Raw genomic sequence first — 23,006 nt, 5'->3', positions numbered from 1 at the left:
ACTAACCCGGATTTTGTTCTCCCAACGACACGACCCGGGGTTAAAATTCCACTCAGGGTGACCTGTGGATTGGGCCGTGGAGTCTCTACCTGAGAGGGCACAAAATATAATGGTTCTCATTTCTGGATGAAGATCAGTTTCAAAACTAGCAATGATATAGCCTTTTTTTTTCTTCTCTTCCTTTCGGAATATTCTCCTTTTGGGCAAAAATATAAAACACTTTTGTCTCAGCTTCTTTAAAGAGAAAGTAAGAAAAGTGTTAATTTCCAACAATTTGAAACAACTGTATGGCAAGAAATAAAAGATTTGAAGCAGATGCCTTTGGCTTTAAGGAAGAACTTAGAGATGACATCTTTTTTTGCCCACTCACTGGTTGTCATTTGGGAATGCTTTGTCCCCGTTTCCAAAATATGAAACTATTTCACAGCAAAACCTTTTCAGGGCAACTGAAACTTAAACCTTTTAACAAACTGCTAACTTCAAAACAAGTAAAGAGCTCTTTCCAACACTACGGTGGTTATAGTTGGCCACGGACACACTTTATGATTCATTTAAGCCTTTGGTTTTTTTGCAAAGCCCTCTGGCAGAATCAAGAGGTCAGCCGATGTTAACAAAACAAAGTTTGCCATTTCAGACCCCGACCGATGAAAAAACAATCAATCACTAGGATCATGTATTCTATTATAAACCATATGTCAGCGACAGCCGAAATTGTTACACTAATCAAACCTACTCGGCTGTTTTTCACTCTATGTGTCTGAAATGGTGACTTTGGCTACAGCTATGTCTAGATTGCGCACTTCTGCCTATTCTTCAACACTGACAGACACATTGATCTAGCCATAGATGTAGCCGAAGTCGCTGTTTTGAACACGGCCTAAGTCTCTTCTAGTTCCATAGATTTTAAACATATTTCAAGATGAGTAAGACCAGCCTAAGCAAACACACACCAATAAAACTTACACTAGTGCAAGTTTTACTGGTCCGTGCGTCTCTATGATGTATATTTCTAATTTGTACAACTACATGTAACGTTTGACTCTGAGGTTACCGAGACCTTCAGTATACAAATTTCGGATCCAATGTTAAATACTTATGCAAGTACATACCGACACATTAACAGTAAAATATCATACTAAACAAAACCCTCATATCGCAATGCACAGTCAACCATTCATATGCATTGAGCAGAACAAATGTATGCGACCATAAAAACATAGAAAACTACCTCATAATTGTTTATACATTAACTATTCTTATTGGCCAAAAAAAAAATAACCATAAACGATATTATACGAGCATTCCCAGTGCTGTCATAAAGAAGCAGCTTAAATTGCTAGGCTTGGTTAGGGACTGTCTTCCTGGGACAATAATGCATCATCAATAGAGCTCAGAAACAGATAGATTTTTGATCCAAATGGAGGAATTATTAATCAGGATATAATGATGGTGTGCTGTAAGCTGCCATTGAATCCCTCCAAGTCTCCAAAAGGCTTTGACCGAGCCACAACGCTCTCAGTCCACGACGCTCGCAGTCCCCCGGACTTACAAGCTCTCTGCTTTATGAACCTGTGAAATCCTGGTAAATTGATACCCCCTTTACAATGTGAGTGATTTCTACTCCTAAACAATGAAACGGAATCTTTGGACGACGCTTTGTCAAATACATCAGCAAGGAAGAAGACTACCTTCGTATTTCCTCCACCCCCTCTTACATAGCAATGTTTTGCAAAGGGACATATGGCGCATTTGATTTACTTTGTCCTTGACTATCGCTGGTATGAAACCGATGGACAATACTCCAACAGTTTCATTGAACACTGTCCTTGAATTTGGATGGTTGAGGATTCAACGTTACATAACCAGAGGGGGAGTCCTCTCGCAAATGCAATTATTATGTCTTGCCCAACCCCCCTGGTTTTGCAGCAAAAGATTTAAATCCCAAAGAGTACCCAGGTTTTGGTGGACAAGACCTAGGTATACCAAACACTTTTATCAACAATCTTTCTTATCCCTAGGCACTGTGTATATATTTCTCTGATAATGCATACCTGGAACTGGAAGACAGTTATACCAAATATTCAACAATGGAATGAAAACAAAAGGCTTTTGTTTACTGGTTCAGATGTCTGATCAAATTTTTCGACTCGTGGGGGTTGACTTCTAGTTAAGAATTGTCCCACAACTATTTTGGCTCAGCAAAAGGCTGCCAAGATTTACTCTATCACCGACTATTGTTGTCATTTTACAACCCCTTTTGTTCTTATTCCCCCGTGAACAAAAAACAATAATGAACATTAACTCCAACAATAACAAAACTTGATTATGCTTCCTTTTCCCTGTTTGAACTGGCATTATTAGGTCTTTTCATAAACAGGAGTCGATTTAGGACTCTTGAGGAGTTATTAAAACCTAAGATGGGACGAGTAACTCGTCCTAACTCCTTGTGAAATCCAGCCCATGTCCAGGTAAGATACAATGGCGGTTGTTCCATCTCAAAGCAATGGGGGCCAACTCTGCAACCTTATAATACAAATAAATACAAACCCTTCTTGGGGGGGTTGGGTGTTACAGAGTTCAAGTGTGATCGACAATGCTTCTTTTGTGCCCCAGCGTACTGATTGACACTTAATGCTGTGAAAAGCTAAACTGCTAAACAGTGACTCGGACAAACCATGGACAAACATAACCTTAGCCTGTGCCATTGTGAGCGACCCCTATAGAATAACACCTATCTCAATACCCAAAGAGCTGGTTTTTTTCTTTTTCTTGTGTCAATAATGTTATGCATGCCAAGTAAGTTCTGAACAAGTTTGTATGGATTATGAAAATAATAAAATACCATGTATAAAATTTCTACAGAAATGGTTCCCTAAAAAAACACAAAAGGACAACAAAACTTTTGAACAGGTTGTGTGTGCTTTTGTATTAAGAAGGATGTCAGAATTGTTTAGTCAAATTTGGAACCAACACATTCCATTCTGCAACTTCAGGTACAGAGGACTTTGTTAAAGTTTGATGTAAGTTTAGTTTTATTTACCAACAGGAAACATCCAGTAGCATTTAATTTAAAAAAAAATTGCGACAGTCCCCAGGCCTGATACGTCACGGAGGCAATGAAGGCAATTGCCTCCATGCCCACTGGTCATTGCCTTGGTGCCCTTGAAATGTTCCAATAGAAATTTACAATTTCCTCATAGGGTGCCCTTTACCAAGGAGAAAATGCCTTGGTGCCCCTGCCTTTAAAAAACGAAGCATACAGGCCTGCGATACCTCAGAATCCCCCTTCCCCACCCCAGGGTTCATCCCATTGGAATTGTACACCAATACACACAAATTTTGGCCGTTTCACATAATACCACCTTTTTCTTCCATTACAGTATAGTTTATAAGCTAAAAGTAAACATTAAAAAAAAACATTCCAAGGCCCCTGTTCATCGTGTTTCAGCCAAACTTGCAAACATTAGTTCCAGAATGCCCCCAGTTTTGAAAATACCCCAGGAGAACTCTAAAAAATGTTATTGAGCTCCACACCATCCTAAAAGCTAGTGAAGCATTTCAAATGTTTTATGATCAATTTTTATGGCATATTTTCTAGAAATATACAGGCACTAAATGATTATGTTTAGAAAGTAATCTGAAGTCATTTTAGCTACTCTTCTGGCCTAGAATGACGGGAAAAAACATTTGATGACCTTTTTGGAAAACTATATATGTGAAATACACCGTAGGGAGCACATAAAAAGCATAACTTTGGCTTGACTGTCTCCATCGCTCATTCATATTTGAAATGTATATTTTATTTACGTATTACTTTAAATAGGCCATGCATGTTATCGTTAAAAAATGATAACAGATGGGGAAAAAAAGAAGAAAGGAATGTTATCCAATGACTAGAACAGAATCATCGATAAGAAGATTATCGATGATTATGAAGATTATGAAAAACAAAAACAACAACTAAACAATTACATAAGGGTTTCATGAATGTAGCTTGAACAAGGATTGAACAGGTCATTGAATGATAATGACATCGGTGTCATATGTTTTTATATTTTCTAGACACTCAGAAAACAGTTCCCTGCATCACACAGACCCACTGTACTGACAACAGTTTGAAAGACTTCCTAAAGCACAGACATTTGCCAAGCACAGAAAATTCTTGCTCAGCAAAAACAGGTTACCAGCCACAGACATATTAATGTTTATTGTCTATGCTTGGCGCCCAGGTAATGGTTGCTGCATATTAAAAAAACCGAAAATTGTACTCAGGTTTTGAGTCAAGTTTACACACAGGAGTAGGTTATATAAACCACTGAACACACAAAATATCATCCTGTCGTTGCAACATGGTCGTATCTCACATTTTTGGTGAATTTGAGTTGGAATATACAAAAGATGTTTTATTTTTGTCTGAATAAAATGTAAAAGTTACAAGTTTTTCCAAAGATACAGGTCATTTACACAGAATGGTGTCCAAAATCGTCAATGTTTTTCGAGCAAAAAAAAGTTGAATCTCTTGTTGTACCACACAGTATTCCCCGTCATTGATCAACCACTTTGTGCAACGAGGTCTAAAGTTGACATGAATTAAGGAAATTTGTTGTATGGGTAATTAAATGTAGATATCACTTTATGCTTTAGTATTAATGTTTCAATAACTCACAAATAAACCAGTGATTGTTTAAAACGTCAACAAACCTTAAAAAGTGATTTTCACAAAACAGCCGAAACTAGAGTTACCAATTTGTCTCACTGTCACAACGATAATAAATATTCCCTCAAATTCTATCTTAAACAGATTCAGGGGAGGATAATTGCAGGGGTTCATATATTTGACAATGAAGTTCCCGCTGCGTGTTGTTGAATTACGGATACTAATCCTAGTATTTGGTAGAACAGGAAATGAAACAAAACGCTTGTTGAGCCATGAACGGATATCCCAGTTGCTTATAGAGCTCTACCAAAGCATTCAACTCTCACTGACCCCCTTCTCTCATCCTCTTCCATTCCAATAATTTGAGTTTCAGCAAAAGGGTACAGGGGAACAATCAGTCGTTTGCTCTGCAGTCAACTACCCTCAAAATAACACCCTCCCTAAGTAAAAGCTAGTGAAGCTTTTACCCCCTTGGATTTACCCCCTATGCTCCATAAAACCACTATGGATAAAAGACGCACCATTCTACATGGACAGTTTTGGGGGGAGTTTTTACCAGGGATTTTATTGCAAGTTGCTTTATTGTTAGGTTTGAAGTAATTCGAATAAGCTTTTCTTCTTCCTATACAAGTACAGTCCTCACACATGAGTATTATCCTACTATGAAGTGCAAAAATGAGCAGGCTGCGGGATAGATGTTTATATACGGATGCAGGATAGGCTGCTTGTGCAAGTAATAACAAATAACAAAATGCTCACAAACTCGGGCCAGTATAAATGCAAAACATTTTGATGGCCTCATGGTCGCACCTGTTATTTTGAAAACCAAAAACACTTTAGGTTTGGTTTTTACAATTTTTAAAAAAAACATTTCTGCATACTTGTCATGTATTTAATCGTCCTTTTTTGTGTGTGAGTATACAACAGAAATATTTCTCAGGATCATTGCCCCTTTAATGGACTTTTGGAGTAATTTTTGAAAAATAGATTGGAAAAAAAAAACCACCAAATACTTGATCGTGTCTTGAAAAGGATTAACAATGACTTTGAGCTTGATGAAGACATCAGAACTATCAAGGCTGCCTTAATGGACACTGCGCCTTCAAACCTTCACAACGACCTTTTGATAATCCAAAGAATGTTTCCTTCACCAACTCAAAACAAAATGCCTCGACCCTCAAGGAATAAAGCTCACCATCTGCAGAACGTACAGTGCAGTTTTTACATGGTAAGGAAGGGAGAAATAACCACTTCAAACAAAAAAAACCCTGATTTCAAACATGACTTGCAGAGCTTTCAATAAAAAATAAGTTGAGACACACATGTGACAACGGATGCCAAAATCGAGCAGTTCTCAAAAATAGTGAAATGACAATCAAAATATAGATGACTGAAACATATCAATGTGATGTGATGTCTAAAACATTCTATAAATTTAATAAATACTTTCAATATATGTCCTAATTAGGTGCTGTTTGAAAGCTCTTGTTCTCATATTTGAAGAGAAACAAACCTAGTTTTGAGTTTTGGAGTTTTGGCTGGAACTGCTTAGACTTTGGCAAGGAGTATCGCAGATGTTCACCCACTACACTGTAAAAAATGATGGGTACATGTAAATGATTTTTTTTGTGGGCAAGCTAAACTACCTAATTGGTAGTTTAATAGTCAAAGTTACGTGAAGATCTGACCTTGGCTTTCAAGTTACCTAGAAATTAGTTATACGAAAATAATTGTATACATGTTTGGCATATTTCTGTAATGGTTGGATGGCATTGCCAATAGGAAGGTAACGATTAGTACAAGACTCATCGGCAAAGGCTTGGTACGAGAAGGCTTTGCAAATAGGTACCTTGTCTACAGGCCATGTGCAACTAACGGCAGCCAGGGCTTGGGTGTGCTTGCAACTGCCAGGCTTGCATGGACATGTACTGTGTATTACACCATTCTGGGATGATAGAAGTAAACTAAAATGATACTTTTTGTGATAGTGACAGTGCTCTTAGGGAACAAATGCTTAACATCGTGAGTGGAAATAATGCACATTTTCAGCTGTTTACTAACAGTGAAAAATTTGAATTTCTTATGAGTTCTACAGATGAACCTATTATTAATTGTGTTGCCAAATTCATCTTTTTATTTATGAATTTAAAAGAAAAACATAACGTCTGATTAACTCTGCTGACTTTATTTTTCTCCTGCCAATGTATATTAAAATAATTCAGGTTTAAAATGTTGATGTAAACCTCCCTGGGGTTAAGGGGTGTGTTCCAAGTTGGAATAAAAAACCAAATGAATGAATGATTGAATGAATGAATGAATGATAATGCGAGGACTAAGCTAAGGCTGATGAATATTATACACACACACACACTACATGGTGTTTATATCAAGCTGCAAAAACAATGAACTTAGAGTCAGGGTACACTTGAAACAAAAATGTACAAATCGCATCGGGATAAAAATTATCATTAATTTTAGTTTTTTTTTGTCAAACCTTAACCGATGTGTGATGAGCATTGAGCAACTCTTACTGAGTCTTGCTGAGAAAAAAATTCACAGCAATTTCTATTCAGGTGGGATTCGAACCTAGGAATCGTACTTTTTCACAGAGACAAAAAAAAGTTTTTATATAATTGAGGAACCCAAGAAACACCATTCCCTTAAGAGTGAAAAAAAAAAACAGCAGTAAAAAAGAAAGGGGTAAAAATAAAGCATTGATAAGCCACGTTGTGCCAATTCAAAATGTTGAAGTACTCATTTTATTTCATACATAAGATCATGTCTGCATATCGGGGCTGAGATATCATATTTCATCAAGCAAAGCAAGGTTAATTAAATCAGTTCACGCCCATCAATGTATTATCATTACTATTTTTCTTATTTACTCAAAACCCACATTCAACACCGACGCAGGTTTTCACACAAAGTGCCCCCTTATTGCATACAAATGTCCTTTCTTCTCACTGATTTTTCCTACGTGCTACCTCAAAGGCATTTCTCCTTGGCCAGCCACAATGTCATGACGGCCAGAGAGAAGAAAAGTGTCCATCTCACAAAAAGTTAGTCCGTTTGGAAATAACTGGGATAAAAAGAGAGAAAAAACGCCATTATAGTTGGCTCAACAAAGACGCTGCACGTTTTATTGCAGCGATCAGAAAAGACGAGGGTGAAGAATGAATGGCGATACAATATGGCTCTCAAATTATCGCCTTTTCACAGCTCATACTTATCAAACATTCCCAACAAAGCAGATATATATAATTTCTTCTCCTTTTTTTCTGAGGCTCTTTAAAATTTTACAAATGAACTGCTGTATGCATTTTTTCCAAGGCGTATTATTTCTTTATAAATGAATGTTAAATCATGGAGGTAGTTTTAACCATGGAGCTAGTTCAAAATGCTCATACACCTGTGCCACAAAATGGCCGTGCACAAGTTTAAAAAAAGACAATGTCAAATTTATGTGTAAAAATTTTACAATAAATCTCCCTCACACAAAAGAAGTTGTTTTGAAATAGATCCAGTTTCTAAATGAAAACACATTATTTTCTATTCATTCTTCACTCAGTAGCTAAATAAATGTATCAAATCATAAACAAGTATAGGCCTAAGCATGCTTTAACTCCATTAAACTTTTTCCGTTTCTAAACTAACGTTACCCTAGATCTTTGCCCTTCAGTACAGCTATTGTTGACATCAATATTCATCATGCCATCAACATCCACTGTTGGTCTGAACTTCATTGCCTGGTTTTTCCACAAACACTGCCCAAAACAAAACAAAAGCGACTCGTATACATAATCTCTCTTGGCCGACACAGCATTGCTACCACAAAGTATAGGAAATGTGTATTTAACAAATCTTCATGTTAAACTTTATTCCTATTCCTTGTAAATTGTGGTTGTACTTGTATTTTCCATTGCAGTTAAGGAATATGGTTATAGAACATTTTATGAATGAATGAAAAAATGAATGAAACTTTATTGCATTAAAAAAAAAAAAAAAAAAAAAAAAAACATGGTTCTTTTCAGATCCATCCCAACTCAACTAGAGACTATCAATAAATGATGTAACTGCAAACCTTACTATAATAAAATAATAAAAATGTATTCATTTATATTGCGCCCATTCCATAAAATGCATACAGGCGCACTGTATCCTATTTCCACCATGTAAAGTTTCAAATCCCACTTAAAATACAAAACAATTGTTTCCAGAGCCTGTGAACAAATCCCCTTGTTTTGCCCGACAAAATAAAAAGATATTTCATTACACAAGAAAATTGAAGACAAAAAAAAGTTGGCATAACTATGACAAAACATGTGTATAAGGCAAAAAGGTGGAGGCTCGTAACTTTTGAAAAGAATAACAATGCGTAAGTTCGTACAACTCCATCCCAGCACTAAATGCTTGCAGCTAGTTCTGTAATTCAACTCTACATGTAGCTTCCTGTTTGACAGGGCGATAACTGGTATTGGACCCAGCCATACCATGTCCTAATGACCCAGTTTCTCTGCCATTTGTTCTGGAAGTGTTCTGAACACTAGCTATTAAACTGCTTTCACAAAGACAGGATTTTCTAAGGAGGAAAATTTATAACTCACAAAATGTGTGTTGATTTTTATCTGCCACTGAAGTTTAATGTAGTTTCTGATCCTTCAAAGTACTTATATTTGACTTTACACGCAAAAGTCACTTGATTGCAACAAGGTAAACAAATAAACCTTTTTTTTTTTAATGTATAACAAACAAACCCATAATGTTCGAAATGTCCCGATCAAACCGGCTCTCCTCGGAGCCAACACTCAAACAAAAGAGATTCACACATGGTTGTACCCGCATGTTAACTATTTTCTTCCTAAAACCCTTCATATACAAAATATTTCATGGTGGAGTAGCAATATGGATTTCAGTTTGTGGTGACACCTGCACATATTCTTATTCGTGTCAAGTATAAATACATTCATATACTCAACATTACATGTATTTCCTTTCCATGATGTGAAACTCTAAACCGCCCCTGCCGTCCACACACAGTGCATCAACGGCCATAACAATCCACAGGCCTGCCTGTATGTGAACTGTGTGTATCACGACAATATTCACAGCAACTTTTCCCCCATTATTGTCACGAATCAAACACTACAGCCCGTTTTTAAAGCTCTACACAGTTCGCAGTATTTGAGGGAAAAGAATGACTGTTCCCCCTACGATAGCAGGGTACGTGTACACTGTGCATATCACCACAATATTCACAGCAACTTTCCCCCATTATTGTTTCGAATCAAACACTGCATAGCCTGATTTGAAAGCTCTACACAGTATTTTCCCTTAGATCAAGAAAAAAAGGACCGTTCTCCAACAATAGCAGTGGACCGTGGCAAGACACACAGAGCCAGCAAATACCAGTCGCTTATCCCCGATTCCCGGGTAGTCAAAGGTCCCTGTATTCACCACAATTGCCAACAACCTTTCCACTTGAACCCTCTATAGAAAAATTGCAGTGGGCTTGGTAGGAACTTTTGGGAAAAGTTGCGATGCATGGGGTTTTATATAATGACAATGTAAGGCTATGTTTTGACAGCAGAAGGAAGCCTTAATGTCATCTGGAAAATACTCTATATATATATATATATAGGACAGGTTGGTGTCAAATGATAAGGTGGGTTTGCTAGCAGGAGCTATTTTGAAGGGAGGAAAAGAACAATGTAACCCTTTGTAATTCAGCTTATACTTCATATTGAATTGCTTTTGGGATTAAGGAGAAGCTATGCTGACAATCATGATGGGGGGGGGGGGGGGGGGTGTCATTGAGTATTGAGTAATAACATTGCAATACAACAAGTAATTCAAGTCTCCAACATGATTTATAACAAATGCACCTTTTAAGCAAGTTGATTGAAATGTTTTGATTCTCTATAAACATCCAAACATTTTAGAAAAAAAACTTCTCAAAATATCATTGGAAAGATCTTCTTTCCTTTTGATTTGGTATAAAAGAAAAATCAAATTGTGAGCAATATCTACTGGAAACCTAGTTCAAGCAATAGACACGTCAAGTAGAATCTGATTTAATTTTTGCTTCCGAACAATTACATTTCCTAATTTTGGTAGATATACTCAATACACCAACAGCTACAGTTCCGATAGTCACCGCCACAATGCAATAGACTCTCTTTAATTTATTGAATTTATCATTAAACCCACATATAAGAAAAAGCTGAAATTCATTTCTACAGCGAACTGTTAATGATTACGAGCACGCGGGGAAAGAAAAACTAGACTAATGACAGTACTGTAACTGCATATCAACTTGGTCAAGGTCTTTGCATTGTCAGGCTGACAAATTTCAACAAGAAAACCTTAATAACGAAATAGGGAATTGGTACTTGACAAAAATCTACACATTAGTGACACTTGAAAAGCTCACTGATTATAAAGGGTATACCAGTAACAATCCTCCAGAGAAACATTGAGGTTTGAATTACTCGTAAACTTGAGAAAATTGTATTAGGAGATATACTTAATCACACCTATGAATGTGCACAAAACCATTGGCAACACAAACAGCTTTTTTATAAATGTAACTACTTTGAGAAAGATGCACAAAATGGGGGTTTGGGTGTGTGTCTCAACAGATACTTAGGATTTAAAACGGCGTACATATTCAGTGGTATACTAACCGGGTAAAAAACAAGAAATATGTTGCTATTAAAACTGCTATCATTTAGGTACGTTAGAAGCCATTTTTAATTTGTTATTCTACATCTGGTTGTGGTGTTTGTTTTGTTTGGTTTGTTATAACAGACCACCATTTTGTTTTAATTAAAAACACAATCGTACTTATATGGAGTTTCCAATTGTCCCAGTAAAAATCAAACTGGGAAGTCTTCAGCTTTTATTCAAAAGTTCTTTGGATAAACTATTTCTAAGGAAAATTGACTCAAGTAAGTTTTTCATTAGATCTTGACAGTTTCATAACCAATGCTTCACCTTACATTTATCCTGCAAGATGTTCCTAATTGAGTTTTCCCGCCTTGTCTATATTTCTACAGTATAAAAATATTTCATTACCTCGTATTAGTAAGAAAAACACAAAACTTGTAGATATGTCAACCAATTCCTGGTTAACCGGGGAAAATGACAGAAGCAATGCTAAGTATGGGCTTGATATCTTAGTTCTAGTAGAATTTGAATGGTAACCAATCTCACCTCTTAATGCTCATTTCACCCTGAATTATTTTAGTTTAAAAAACCCTTACAAAGCATAAAAAATGCAGAAAGTGCAAAATGAAACCGGACAAGTTTGAAATAAATAATCAATCAAACAAACAAACACTGTCATGAGGTAATTGAACACCAGCCGCATTTAGCAAACTGTTGAACGAAATGAGGAACAAAAACAATTCACTTCGAAATTTCCTTTGACTGAACTACCTATAGTACACTGTATAATAATGAGAAGACATTTAATTCAACATAATTCAACATAAGGGAATGTATTATTTTTTGACGACTAGAGCAAGCTAGTCGAAACGTTGAGACCAATTTCAGAACTGACTCCGCGGCAGTACAGTTATTACGACCCTATAAGCTAAAGTAGTAGTCCAGTCTAATTTCTATACCATCCACCCTGGTACTAGTTAAAAGCAGGACAGTTCTTTTCAGAACTGAGAAGTCTCCCGAACCTCTGATTATCTACTCCACGGCAGTAGAATAAAGCAAGACAGTTCCCTAAGAACAACTCTACCTGGCAAGTAGATACACACATGGTGTTACCGCAAACCAAATATACATGGAATGTATTATTGTTCTCGAAAGAGTCAAATTATTCACATCCTTAGTTATCAAGTACATCATACACCTAACCTCTAAACATTTCACATAATCTGATGGTCACATTTTTAGTGGAAACAGCACAAAAAAGTTTTGAGTGTTCATGGCAGGGGTTCTTTGGCGATGGCAAAGAAACAAGCAATGGAGATCAACGATGATTTTAAATGCTTTCCCCTCAACTTTGACAACATTTTTCCCAAAAGACTGGTACTTAATATGGTAATCATCACATTTGTGATAATTATAAAGCCTGTATTGTCTTTAATATTGCTATTATATTTGCTACTATGAGGAACAATAGTGCTATCCCTTACAGGTACGCCTTAGGGGGGACTAGCGTGCTCTACAGCTACCCTGTACCACCCCTTGCTACACGGCAGAGTGTGCGGTTAGACATGCAGGGTTTATGGATAGAAAACTCAAAAGGGCTTACGTTTGTGGTTTGAAGCTCACTATTTTTATACAATAGTGTACATTCATGAACAGCCAGTTATGACTGTAAGTGCAATGCAAAGACACACAATTAATACAATGAGAACTGTTCTGATAAAATGACTCAAGAACCGCAATTGTGAAATTGACCATACAATAGTAGATTTTAACCTTATTCACTGCGAGTTACTGAATCCAGTAAGGGGGTCTCCGCCATTTTTGATTTCTCTACTATAGAATGAGTCTAGTATTCAATCAGTAAAACGTATATAGAGTAACAGCCACTTGACACAACGGTGACTTGTCGTGCAACAACCTCATGTGTTTTAACGAATGCCCCGAGCTTCATTGCAAAGTATAAATATTTCAACAACCAAAAAGCCTCATTGTCTGATTTTTTTAAATCAAAGATTGTGATTTTTTGTAACAGGATAAATTTAGTCAATTACAGAATTTACACTACGGAACAGAACTGCTAATAGGTTGACTTAAAAGGCCTTTCAGGTTATTTTGCTATTTGTGCACAGCCACAACCACGAGTACACTTTTTACACAGACACCAAATGAACAACAGATAATTATTGAGCAAATCTTTGCAGATCTTGTATTCAACAAACTGAAGCACTTAGTTTTCATCCTTAACACAGCCATTGTTAAATGATACATAAATAACATTGAGATAAAACCGCAAAATTCTCAAACTGTCGTCCATTAAATGGGGGAAAAAAGGTGTCCCAATGATTGTGGCTATGCACATCTAGGTAGGTAGTTGTAGGGTAGGGTGTTACAGTGATATTGTAACACGAGTCTATCATTAAAAAAAAAAAATTATATTAACAGTTAGTCCAAAAGCTTGAAACAATTTAATCTAAATAAAAATGTTTAGGTCACCAGCTGACATATAAAGCGGATAGCTAATATTGGCTCTGTTTTTCTAGGCCACCCTATTGATTTAAGCCACTCTTTGTTAATAAGCTGTTCTTTCTAGGACTGCATATTGAGTTTAGTCAGAGTAGAATCGGGTTTGATGTTCAAACTAAAATCTTGACTAAAATCTCACAAAGATAGTATCAGTTGTGTTGGGTGCTAATTCCTATCATGTGTAACGAGAAATGATCCGTGTTCTGTCTGTCTTTGAATGGATCCAAGCTGTGAAAATCTGCTCTCTAGGTGAGAATACTCATCCTTTGGGATTTTAGCGACAAAAAGTTGATTAAAAAAACTGTCCGTAAACAAATGATCACAGACCATTGTTGCAAATGTTAACAGATAACTATCTTTAGATGTTTTCTACTGCTGTTTTGACTGTTTTGAATTTTTGCTGCTGACTATGTTGTCTCTGTTTTATTCTGTTGTGTGATCAGGAGTGCCTGTTTGGGGTTTCCCATTTGCGCTAAGCTGTTTCTGATGTTTATACAATAAAAATAATAAACTAAACTAATATTTGAAGGACAAAAATTGGTTCCATAACACAGACAAAACACCATAACAAGCTCATCCAAAATATTAAAGAAATATTTATCAAATGTAAGCTAAATTTTGTCTAAAGTGTGTAAATAAAATTACACCCTTATCCAAGATCTTTAAAAAAAAACGGGGAAAAAAACGAACATTTTCCACAAAATGTGCTGACATTTTTTACAAATGTGTTGTCAAAAATGTTTTAAAAAAAATAAAATCCTTATATCCAAGACTTGCAAAGAACACAACGTTTCATCTCTTGGATAAACCAAGAGGTTACTTGAGGCAAGTAATATGGTCTTTGAGGAAGCAGGACAAATAAATTAAATGGGCAAAACTGTTACATCTCTTACAAATTCACAGCAGAATATGCTGTAAATACCTCATTGGAATAAAGAGGTGGAATGGTACATCCATTTTACAAAAGCAGTATGACAAATAAAGTCAACTTTCGATCAGCAAAATCAAACACCTATTTTAAAAAAAGGTTCACTAATTTTTTAATATGGCCTATCAAAAAGTGGATTTATTTTCTGTGTTTATGGTTCTATTGTTGTTTGGTAATGTTTCTGGGAGTTGAAAGACATACGCATTTTCTCAACAGTTAAATTTGTAAACCTTAAAACACGCTTCAGGGCAACCCCCTGTTTTAAACTTTATTTAAACTGTATGTACATGTACATAATATTACTATATTTTTTATAATTTTTTGTTATTGTGGGTCTCTTGATCACTTCCTCAAAGCTGTTGAAGAAAGAGTGTATTTCCTATTTGCTATGCCATGCAGCCTGGTATGTCTTCTGTGGTTAGACTTGGAGGAAGGCATTTTTTTTTTGGGGGGGACACCAAGATCTTTAAAGGTTACTATCCTGGCAACTTGGCATACATGAAACCAGAAGTAACAACTTTTTGTGGTTGATGGTTTTCTCGCTATCAAATGGCAGTAGGAAAATTCATCTCACATCTGAAAGTTCATAGGCCAAGACAGTATTTACATTAAGAAGTTTGCAAGAGTCACCACAACTTGTTTTCTCACTCCATACATCTACATGTAGATGTTTAACAACATAGACGTATATACATGTACACAAAATCCTAAATTAATCCTTCCTATATCAACTGATATTTTGAAATAAGAACTACACATTGACTTCTTGATCAACGCACTGAATATACCTTTTTTACAAATACTGTTTTCACTTTCCCGCCGTAACTGCATTTTTCGAATAGGAGCAGTAGCAGTCCAATGACAAGGGGGAGGTTGCTCTTCCTAATGCTTGTCCTTTATTCCTTATTTCTTATACTTTATAGTTGTGAATAGCAGCACAATGAATAAGTAACTACAAAATTAAAGTTCAATTTCTCTTCTGACTGGTACACAAATGGATGCAGTTGATGTTCAGATAAATTTTGAGCACAGCGCAAAGAAATGCAAGTTCTTACCTTGATCGTTTTGCTGGGGGCGGTGTTCCTTCAGAATCGAGGGATGGATACTCACTATCCTGCGAGGAGCGCGTAGATAAAACTGGACTGGCATCTATAGGCATGGTGACCCTTGTTAAACGAGCTGCTTCATACATTAAGATACAGGGAACAAGACCGAGCAGGTCCCAGCCAACAGCGACAATCTAAAGACGATAACGGCGGCTTTTTTTTTTTCCCTTCTTCTAACATCCAGTACAATAACTTTACAGTAATCTCTGCTTCGTATATTCGAACGCTGAAGATCAAATTTCTACATTGATTCCTGCTGTTGAAGTAGGTGCTCGGTTGACGGACGGTCTAGTGAGACTAGGCTTTCACAGGAAACGACGACCTGTGTACAGGATCCCAAACACAAAAACGCATAACAGTGTGGATATTGTGCAACTCTGAAGATGTCTTATGACTTGCAGACCCCAATGGCAAATGTGTGCAGGTGCAGTCTAGGTCGAGAAAACGTTGAATCTTATTTCACATTGACAGAGAAGCTTTGCAATGATATGAACGGTAATATCCGTCTGTGTGTAGTCCAAGAGGCTACAGTGATCCGATCCCTTGATGAGTGGAAGGAGGCAGGGGGGGAAATGATACAGTTAAAACTGATGTTCACAAATTGTTGTTGCCGTACTCGGGGGAGAGCTCCTGTTTGAAATGAAATATCTCACACATTGATCAAGATAGGAGGAACCTGTGAAATAGTCCACTGTCAAACATCACCTACAACAGCTGTTTTTAATTCAGCGGGGAATTTGGGTGTTACTTTAGGATATCCAACTGAATTGCAATCACCATATAATGTTTCTTCATCATGAGGGCATGGTGTCCTGCATCGTTGGAGTGGGCTGGCAGTCTACACAAGCATTGGAAGATTCCCTCCTGCAGAATGTAAACTCACACCAGGGAAAGAGGGTATCAAACGTGTGCTAATCTTGTCTGATGACACACCAAAGTCGTAACGGGAGATCTGTTTAAAAAACACAGCTAGAAGTAGCAGTAGACTGCAGTCCCGGTGTAAATACGCATACCCTGTGACGGTGTGCGCACCCCGTGTATTATGAACTCAAATCCAGATGCAACTCAACATGCATGTACATGTACACGCACACTCAGTGAATACACAAAGGTAAGTCCCGAGGAGTCTACACAACGAATTGGGCCGACCAGCCGACCGCCTGTGGCCACACGAGCAAAACAAAAAACAAAAAGGGGGAGAAAAAAAAGACAGTCGGAAAAAAAAGAGAGAGGAAAAAAAAAAACCACAATACAAATATCTCCAGTGCGGCGAATGGCCAGCCTATTTAATGCACTCCCCAATGGGATTCCAAGCACAGCACGTAGCCAGTAGCTACATATAGTAGAAGTTCCGCTGTTGAACAATCCTCACCGAGTATCAACCTTTTGTATCGGAGCTGGAGAAAGAACCTTGGATGGGGATTGGAGATCAGAAAGGCCATACAAAAAGCTTCCCTGGTTCCAGAACGGGGCTTACGGGGGCAGATTCCAGCAACAACTTGGTAGAGATTGGTGGGGTGTGTTATGTGTTGTTGTCCGCCGGGCTAGGGGGGTAGAAACCAGCGGCTGTGTGACAGCACGGTGACTGAATCAGCTGAGAGATGTCATAATGCTTGTGTATAATACTAGCCTACTACCAGCTCTATGCAGTAACACTGACTGTGTGGTGTGGTGTGCACACACGTACAACACTCACTCGTTCCTGTCCAAAAGTTTGTAGGATGCTTTACACACAAAATAAAGTCCAGGTGTTGAAGCGTTTGTCAGGCTCAGTTTAGGGAGTGTGTGATTTTGCTTATCCTGTTCAGACAAACATGTTTTTCTTTATGTTCGGAAGTGCAAGGCAAACAATTGCTGTACACAATCCATAGACACTGAGCCCCAATTAGGTTGTATGTGGAGCAACAGACCAAATTCTGGGCACTAAGAATGATAAAGACACTGATCAGAGTAGTTGGAGTCTTACAGATAATAGGCCCTGTTAAAAAGCCACCGATTGGGGTATCAAGAGAGATGGATTGGATTTGGGTACATTCAATCACAGTGTTGATCTTAAGTTTGAAAACACTGTCTAATCACCAATTCAATTATCATTATTTTTTGTTTAAATCACAGAACTGTTCTATCATGGAGTGGAAACTGTGGGCTGATAAACTATAAGATACTGTCTCCTAAATGCTAACAAAGTTTCACACTTACTACAATTTGTTATCGTTTATATCAAATTCCCGCATTTGCATTGTTCAAGTGATTACATCGTTCAAGAAAGTATGGAAATAACTGTGAGTTTGAGTTTAAAGTGTGGTGCTTATTCTACTAAATTCTACATAACACATTTGGACATTTTGACTGTGTGCATTAAGGGTACCAAACTCAACCTCCCCCTGATCACCCTGATAAGATTGGTCCTATAAGTCCGTGTCTGCTCTGTTCCAATGTGACACTCAGGCTAAAACTAGTAAGACTATGATCTTCTTGTCCGTCGTTGGACTTAGACGGAGAGACGTGTAAGTGACTTTACCCCCACAGATCCAGAGGCTCAGACTAGAGTGCTAGATTCAGCTGCCTTTGCATGTCACACCACACACCACACTGTGGGGATCCACCCAATAGCCAGGCAGTGCTGTTTATTATTGTCAAACCCAATTACAGCTCACAGGTAATGCATAATGACTATGGCCTAAATTTCCCAAGTTCAATTCAGGTCACCTCATCCACGACACAACTTGCCCCGGTAGTGTATAATTTTATACACTAGTGTACGTATGTGTTGTGTGTGTACATGTGCGTGTTGTGCGAGTCGCTAACTCTGTGGTGAACCCTCCTCGGGCTTAATGTACCCACTCCAGCATGACTGATTTGCATATTTATAGGGACTGCACGCAGCTAGATGGAAATGACATTAAACTGGGCTATACCACTGCCTTCAAACCAGAAGGGGAGGTTCAACGAGAGAGAGAAACCCGCGCGCCATACAAAAGAGTAGGGTGAGGGTGGATGACCTAGTTTAGAGATGGCATGGCCTTGGGCAATTGTGCCACACTAACAATAGCTGTAGGGAGTCACTTTACTGGCTTTGTTTTGCGTTGGATTTGCTCCATTTCAACTGAATAGATTGTAATAATGACGAAACCAGTTGTGTTGAGAAAGAGTTTGAAGGAAACCCAGAAGTAGAAAAAGAGGCAGGACAGAAAGAAAAAAAAAAAATAATAATAATAATATATAAAAAAAAACAGTCAGGGAACCATGCGAAGGAATATCAAGAAACTTGATCATGCAATATTATATGTCATCTCAACTGTAATTATTGAGCGAGGCAGTTCTTTCTGATATGTTTTGGTCTGTCAGAAAGCAGATGGCAAAAATGACATTGTAGCGATTAAGTACATGGACATCTTTCTGACCAGCTCTGAACTGACGAGTAAAAAATAACCGGGGAAGATCTTTTTAAAAACATGTCAGATGAATCAACAGACAAACATTTTCTTATTTCATTTCCAGATCATTTTCTTTTTTCTTTGTTTTTGTCGAAACTGACCCGCTTTTTTATGATATTCATTAATAGAAACCAAACAGAAAATTAAAAAAGGTATTTCACCACAAGCTCTGGTACCGAACTCCTCTCGTACCGAACAGCACCTAAACTTGAGCCACACTCCTCTCCTCCATGCAAAAAGGTTCTAAAAATAACATCACAAACTTCCTGTTCTGTTCACACCAAATAGTTTGTGTCAAGCATGCTTGGTTTTGTTTGAAGTGTTCACCCCTAGACGACACGCACTATGCAGGTTCGATACGCGGTATCCATGCAACAAACAACTCTTCTGACGCCAAGGTAACATACCATGATATCATAAGAAGACAAAAGTCAATTGAGGAATTATATACACAAAGAATCCTTGGTGTCAAGTTTATTCTGATAACAAACCATTCTCATGAGTAACTTTGTAAACAAACAAACAAACGCAACTATTTTCGCAATATCAAACTCTTCTTTTCAATTAAATTATCACAGCTTGAGATATTAAGATTAAAAAGTCCCTGAATTTTTTTCACAATTTAAACCAATGAATCATCTTTATGCCAACTGTATACCATTTCCTTTGACAATGGCCAATCTAAAGCCATTACCTTTTTTTTCTATCTTTAACATCTCACCACTTCGCCTTAAAAAATAACTAAAGAATTGATAAATTAAGGTAACCGTTGTCTGCAGAATTAAAAAAAAAAAAAAAAAGTAACGTCTGTTTCTCACGCAAGTGAACTCGTGAACCAATGTTGCTCTAATTACTGGGGGTCATCAGAGGAGGAAACCTAAAAATTACCCCCTATTAAAGACAGGGAAAAAATAGCCACAATATTGAATATGTGTTTGCAACAAACAGCAGCGAAAACAGGAACTGGAAAATGCCCGGCGGCCATTGGGGATTTCAGACGTGCCTGCAGGGGGTTCTGAATCCTTAAGGGTACCCGCTACCACAATGCAAACCATTTTCAGCTTCACATGAAATCTTATGATCAAATTAGTGAACAGGGAGGGAATTTAATTACGTGCACTTGATTGACTTGCCTTTGATATTAACGTAAGGACTGGGAGGGAGGAGTAGGTAGACCTAAGCCAGAGGAACTTGGTTACGGTTACGTGCCTGGGTTTGCGTGATTAAAGGAACACGTTGCCTTGGATCGGACGAGTTGGTCTATAAAAAGCGTTTTGTAACCAGTTGTTATAAAAAGCATATGGTTGGAAAGATGTTTTAAAAGTAGAATACAATGATCCACACATAATTGCCTCAAAATTGCGTGGTTTTCCTTTAACTTTGCCAACTAACACGGTTGGCCATTTATGGGAGTCAAAAATTTTACCCCCATAAATGGCCGACCGTGTTAGTCAACGAGGTAAGAGGAAAACCACGCAATTTCGAGTGATACTTGTGTGGATCATTATATTCTACTTTTAAAATATCTTTTCTAATCATATGCATTTTATAACAAACCGTTACAAACGCTTCTCAAAGACCAACTCGACCGATCCAAGGCAACGTGTTCCTTTAACGATTTCTTAAATTTTGACTCTTGTATCCTCTTTTGTGATTCATCAACATGTCTCAATCTATGTTTAAAACAACAAGGGGTTTTAATTACATACATTGATACAGTTTTAGGACACCCCCCTCACATATAAAATAAGTCATCAGCCGTCGATTTCACAAAACTCTTCCTAACTTAAGATTAATCTTAGGACTTAGGACGAGTCCCAACCCTGTACTGTAGCATGCAGACCTTAAGATTTAATTCTAAGTTAGGACGAGTTACTCGTCCTAACTCGAGATAAGACGAGTCCTAACTCTGTGTAGGCCTCCTTTGTTCTTGTGCCTTTAAATTGCTCCTCTACCATCAATGGTTTTAATTTGTTGGTCGTCGCCTTTGTATTTTTGTATTTTTGTATTTTTTATTTTTTGATGGTTGTAAATTTCTCTGTGTTATTTGTACCGTTTATCTTTTTATGGTTCTTCCTTTTTCTTGTTACCATTTTATCTCCTTTCAGTGTTTTTATTGTATGATGCACACTGGAAAACAATTTTCATGTTTTTTAACGTGACGTTTATAATAAATAATAATAATAATAACTCTATGTGAAATCAACGGCTGGTTTCCAAACCAAGGCTGCATTTGGTTCTGACAAAGTTTTGTTGCCGTTCAAGCGCCTAAGAACCCCAGTTTGATTTGATAGTTTGCTGAGAATCATACACTGAAAACAAAAAATGTTTATGAATTAATTTACTTGACACGGGTCCAAACAAATCCACAGACATGTGGAAGTTAAAGATTATTTCATTATACAAGTTCTAAGAACAGCCACCTGTATTTGGATGCTTGTTAAAACGTTCAAATCCATCATTGTCTCGAGATCCATAAGAGATGCTTTAGCAAAAACCTAGCCTTTAGTGTTAAGATATAGCACTAGTCAGCTAAATATTTTTTCAAAAACAGAACAGGGCTTATGAGAATTTAAAAAAATTTTTTTTTATAACTTTAAATGGCACAGCTGAGAAACAAAAATTTGGGGGAAAAAGTTGACCAGCTGAAAAGTTGAACTGTAATGTAACTCTGATAATTTTGCCACTATTTTGGTCCTGTACACTTTTTGCACATCAATCATGACAGTAGAATATGGACAATAGAATCATGACAGCAGAATCTTGGTCTTATTCCCATTTTTCACAATAATCAAGACAATAGAATCACAACAGTACAATCTTGTAACAAAGTAATCTTGTAACAAACAAAGAAGCCAGACCATTTTCCCTTCAGACCCAAGTTTGGTTAAAGGCAATGGACACTAATGGTAATTGTCAAAGACTAGCCTTCGTAGTTGTTGTATCTCAACATATGCATAAAATAACAAACCTGTCAAAATTTGAGCTCAATCGGTCACCGAACTTGCGAGATAATAATGAAAGAAAAACCACCCTTGTCACACGAAATTGTGTGCGTTTAGATGGTTGATTTCGAGACCTCAAGTTCTAAACTTGAGGTCTCGAAATCAAATTCGTTGAAAATAACTTCTTTCTCGAAAACCACGTTACTTCAGAGGGAGCCGTTTCTCACAGTGTTTTATACTATCAACATCTCCCCATTACTATTTTGAGTAATTACCAATAGTGTCCACTGCCTTTAAACCGATTTTGATCATAGGAGAGAGAAAAAAAGAAATGGCTGTGTATCAATCAGACAAAAGATGAACAACAATAGAATCCTGGTTCTGTTCCCATTTTGCACATGACCCAATGGCAATAGAATCTTTTTGCACATAAATCATGACAATCAAATATTGCTCATGTTCTCTTCATTGCATTTCAATCGTGACAATAGCATCATTGTCAACACATCTCTTGCACATAAATCATGAAAATAGAATCACAATGATAAAGGTCTATAGGAGACCTCTAAATTGAAATAAAGCGGTTTTTCCATCTTCATATTCCCTTTAATAATTCTTTCGTACCACATAATAATGTGGAAAGAGTATCAAGTCCAAAGTGTCTGATGCACCTCCAGGAATTGTGCGCCAAACTTCTTAATTGTCTTTAAGGTGTGACATGACAGTTTCCTTTGATGATTTGAC

This window comes from Asterias rubens, chromosome 1 (assembly GCF_902459465.1).
Source record: "Asterias rubens chromosome 1, eAstRub1.3, whole genome shotgun sequence".
NCBI classification, from domain to species: domain Eukaryota; kingdom Metazoa; phylum Echinodermata; class Asteroidea; order Forcipulatida; family Asteriidae; genus Asterias; species Asterias rubens.
This window is presented reverse-complemented; position numbering follows the sequence as displayed.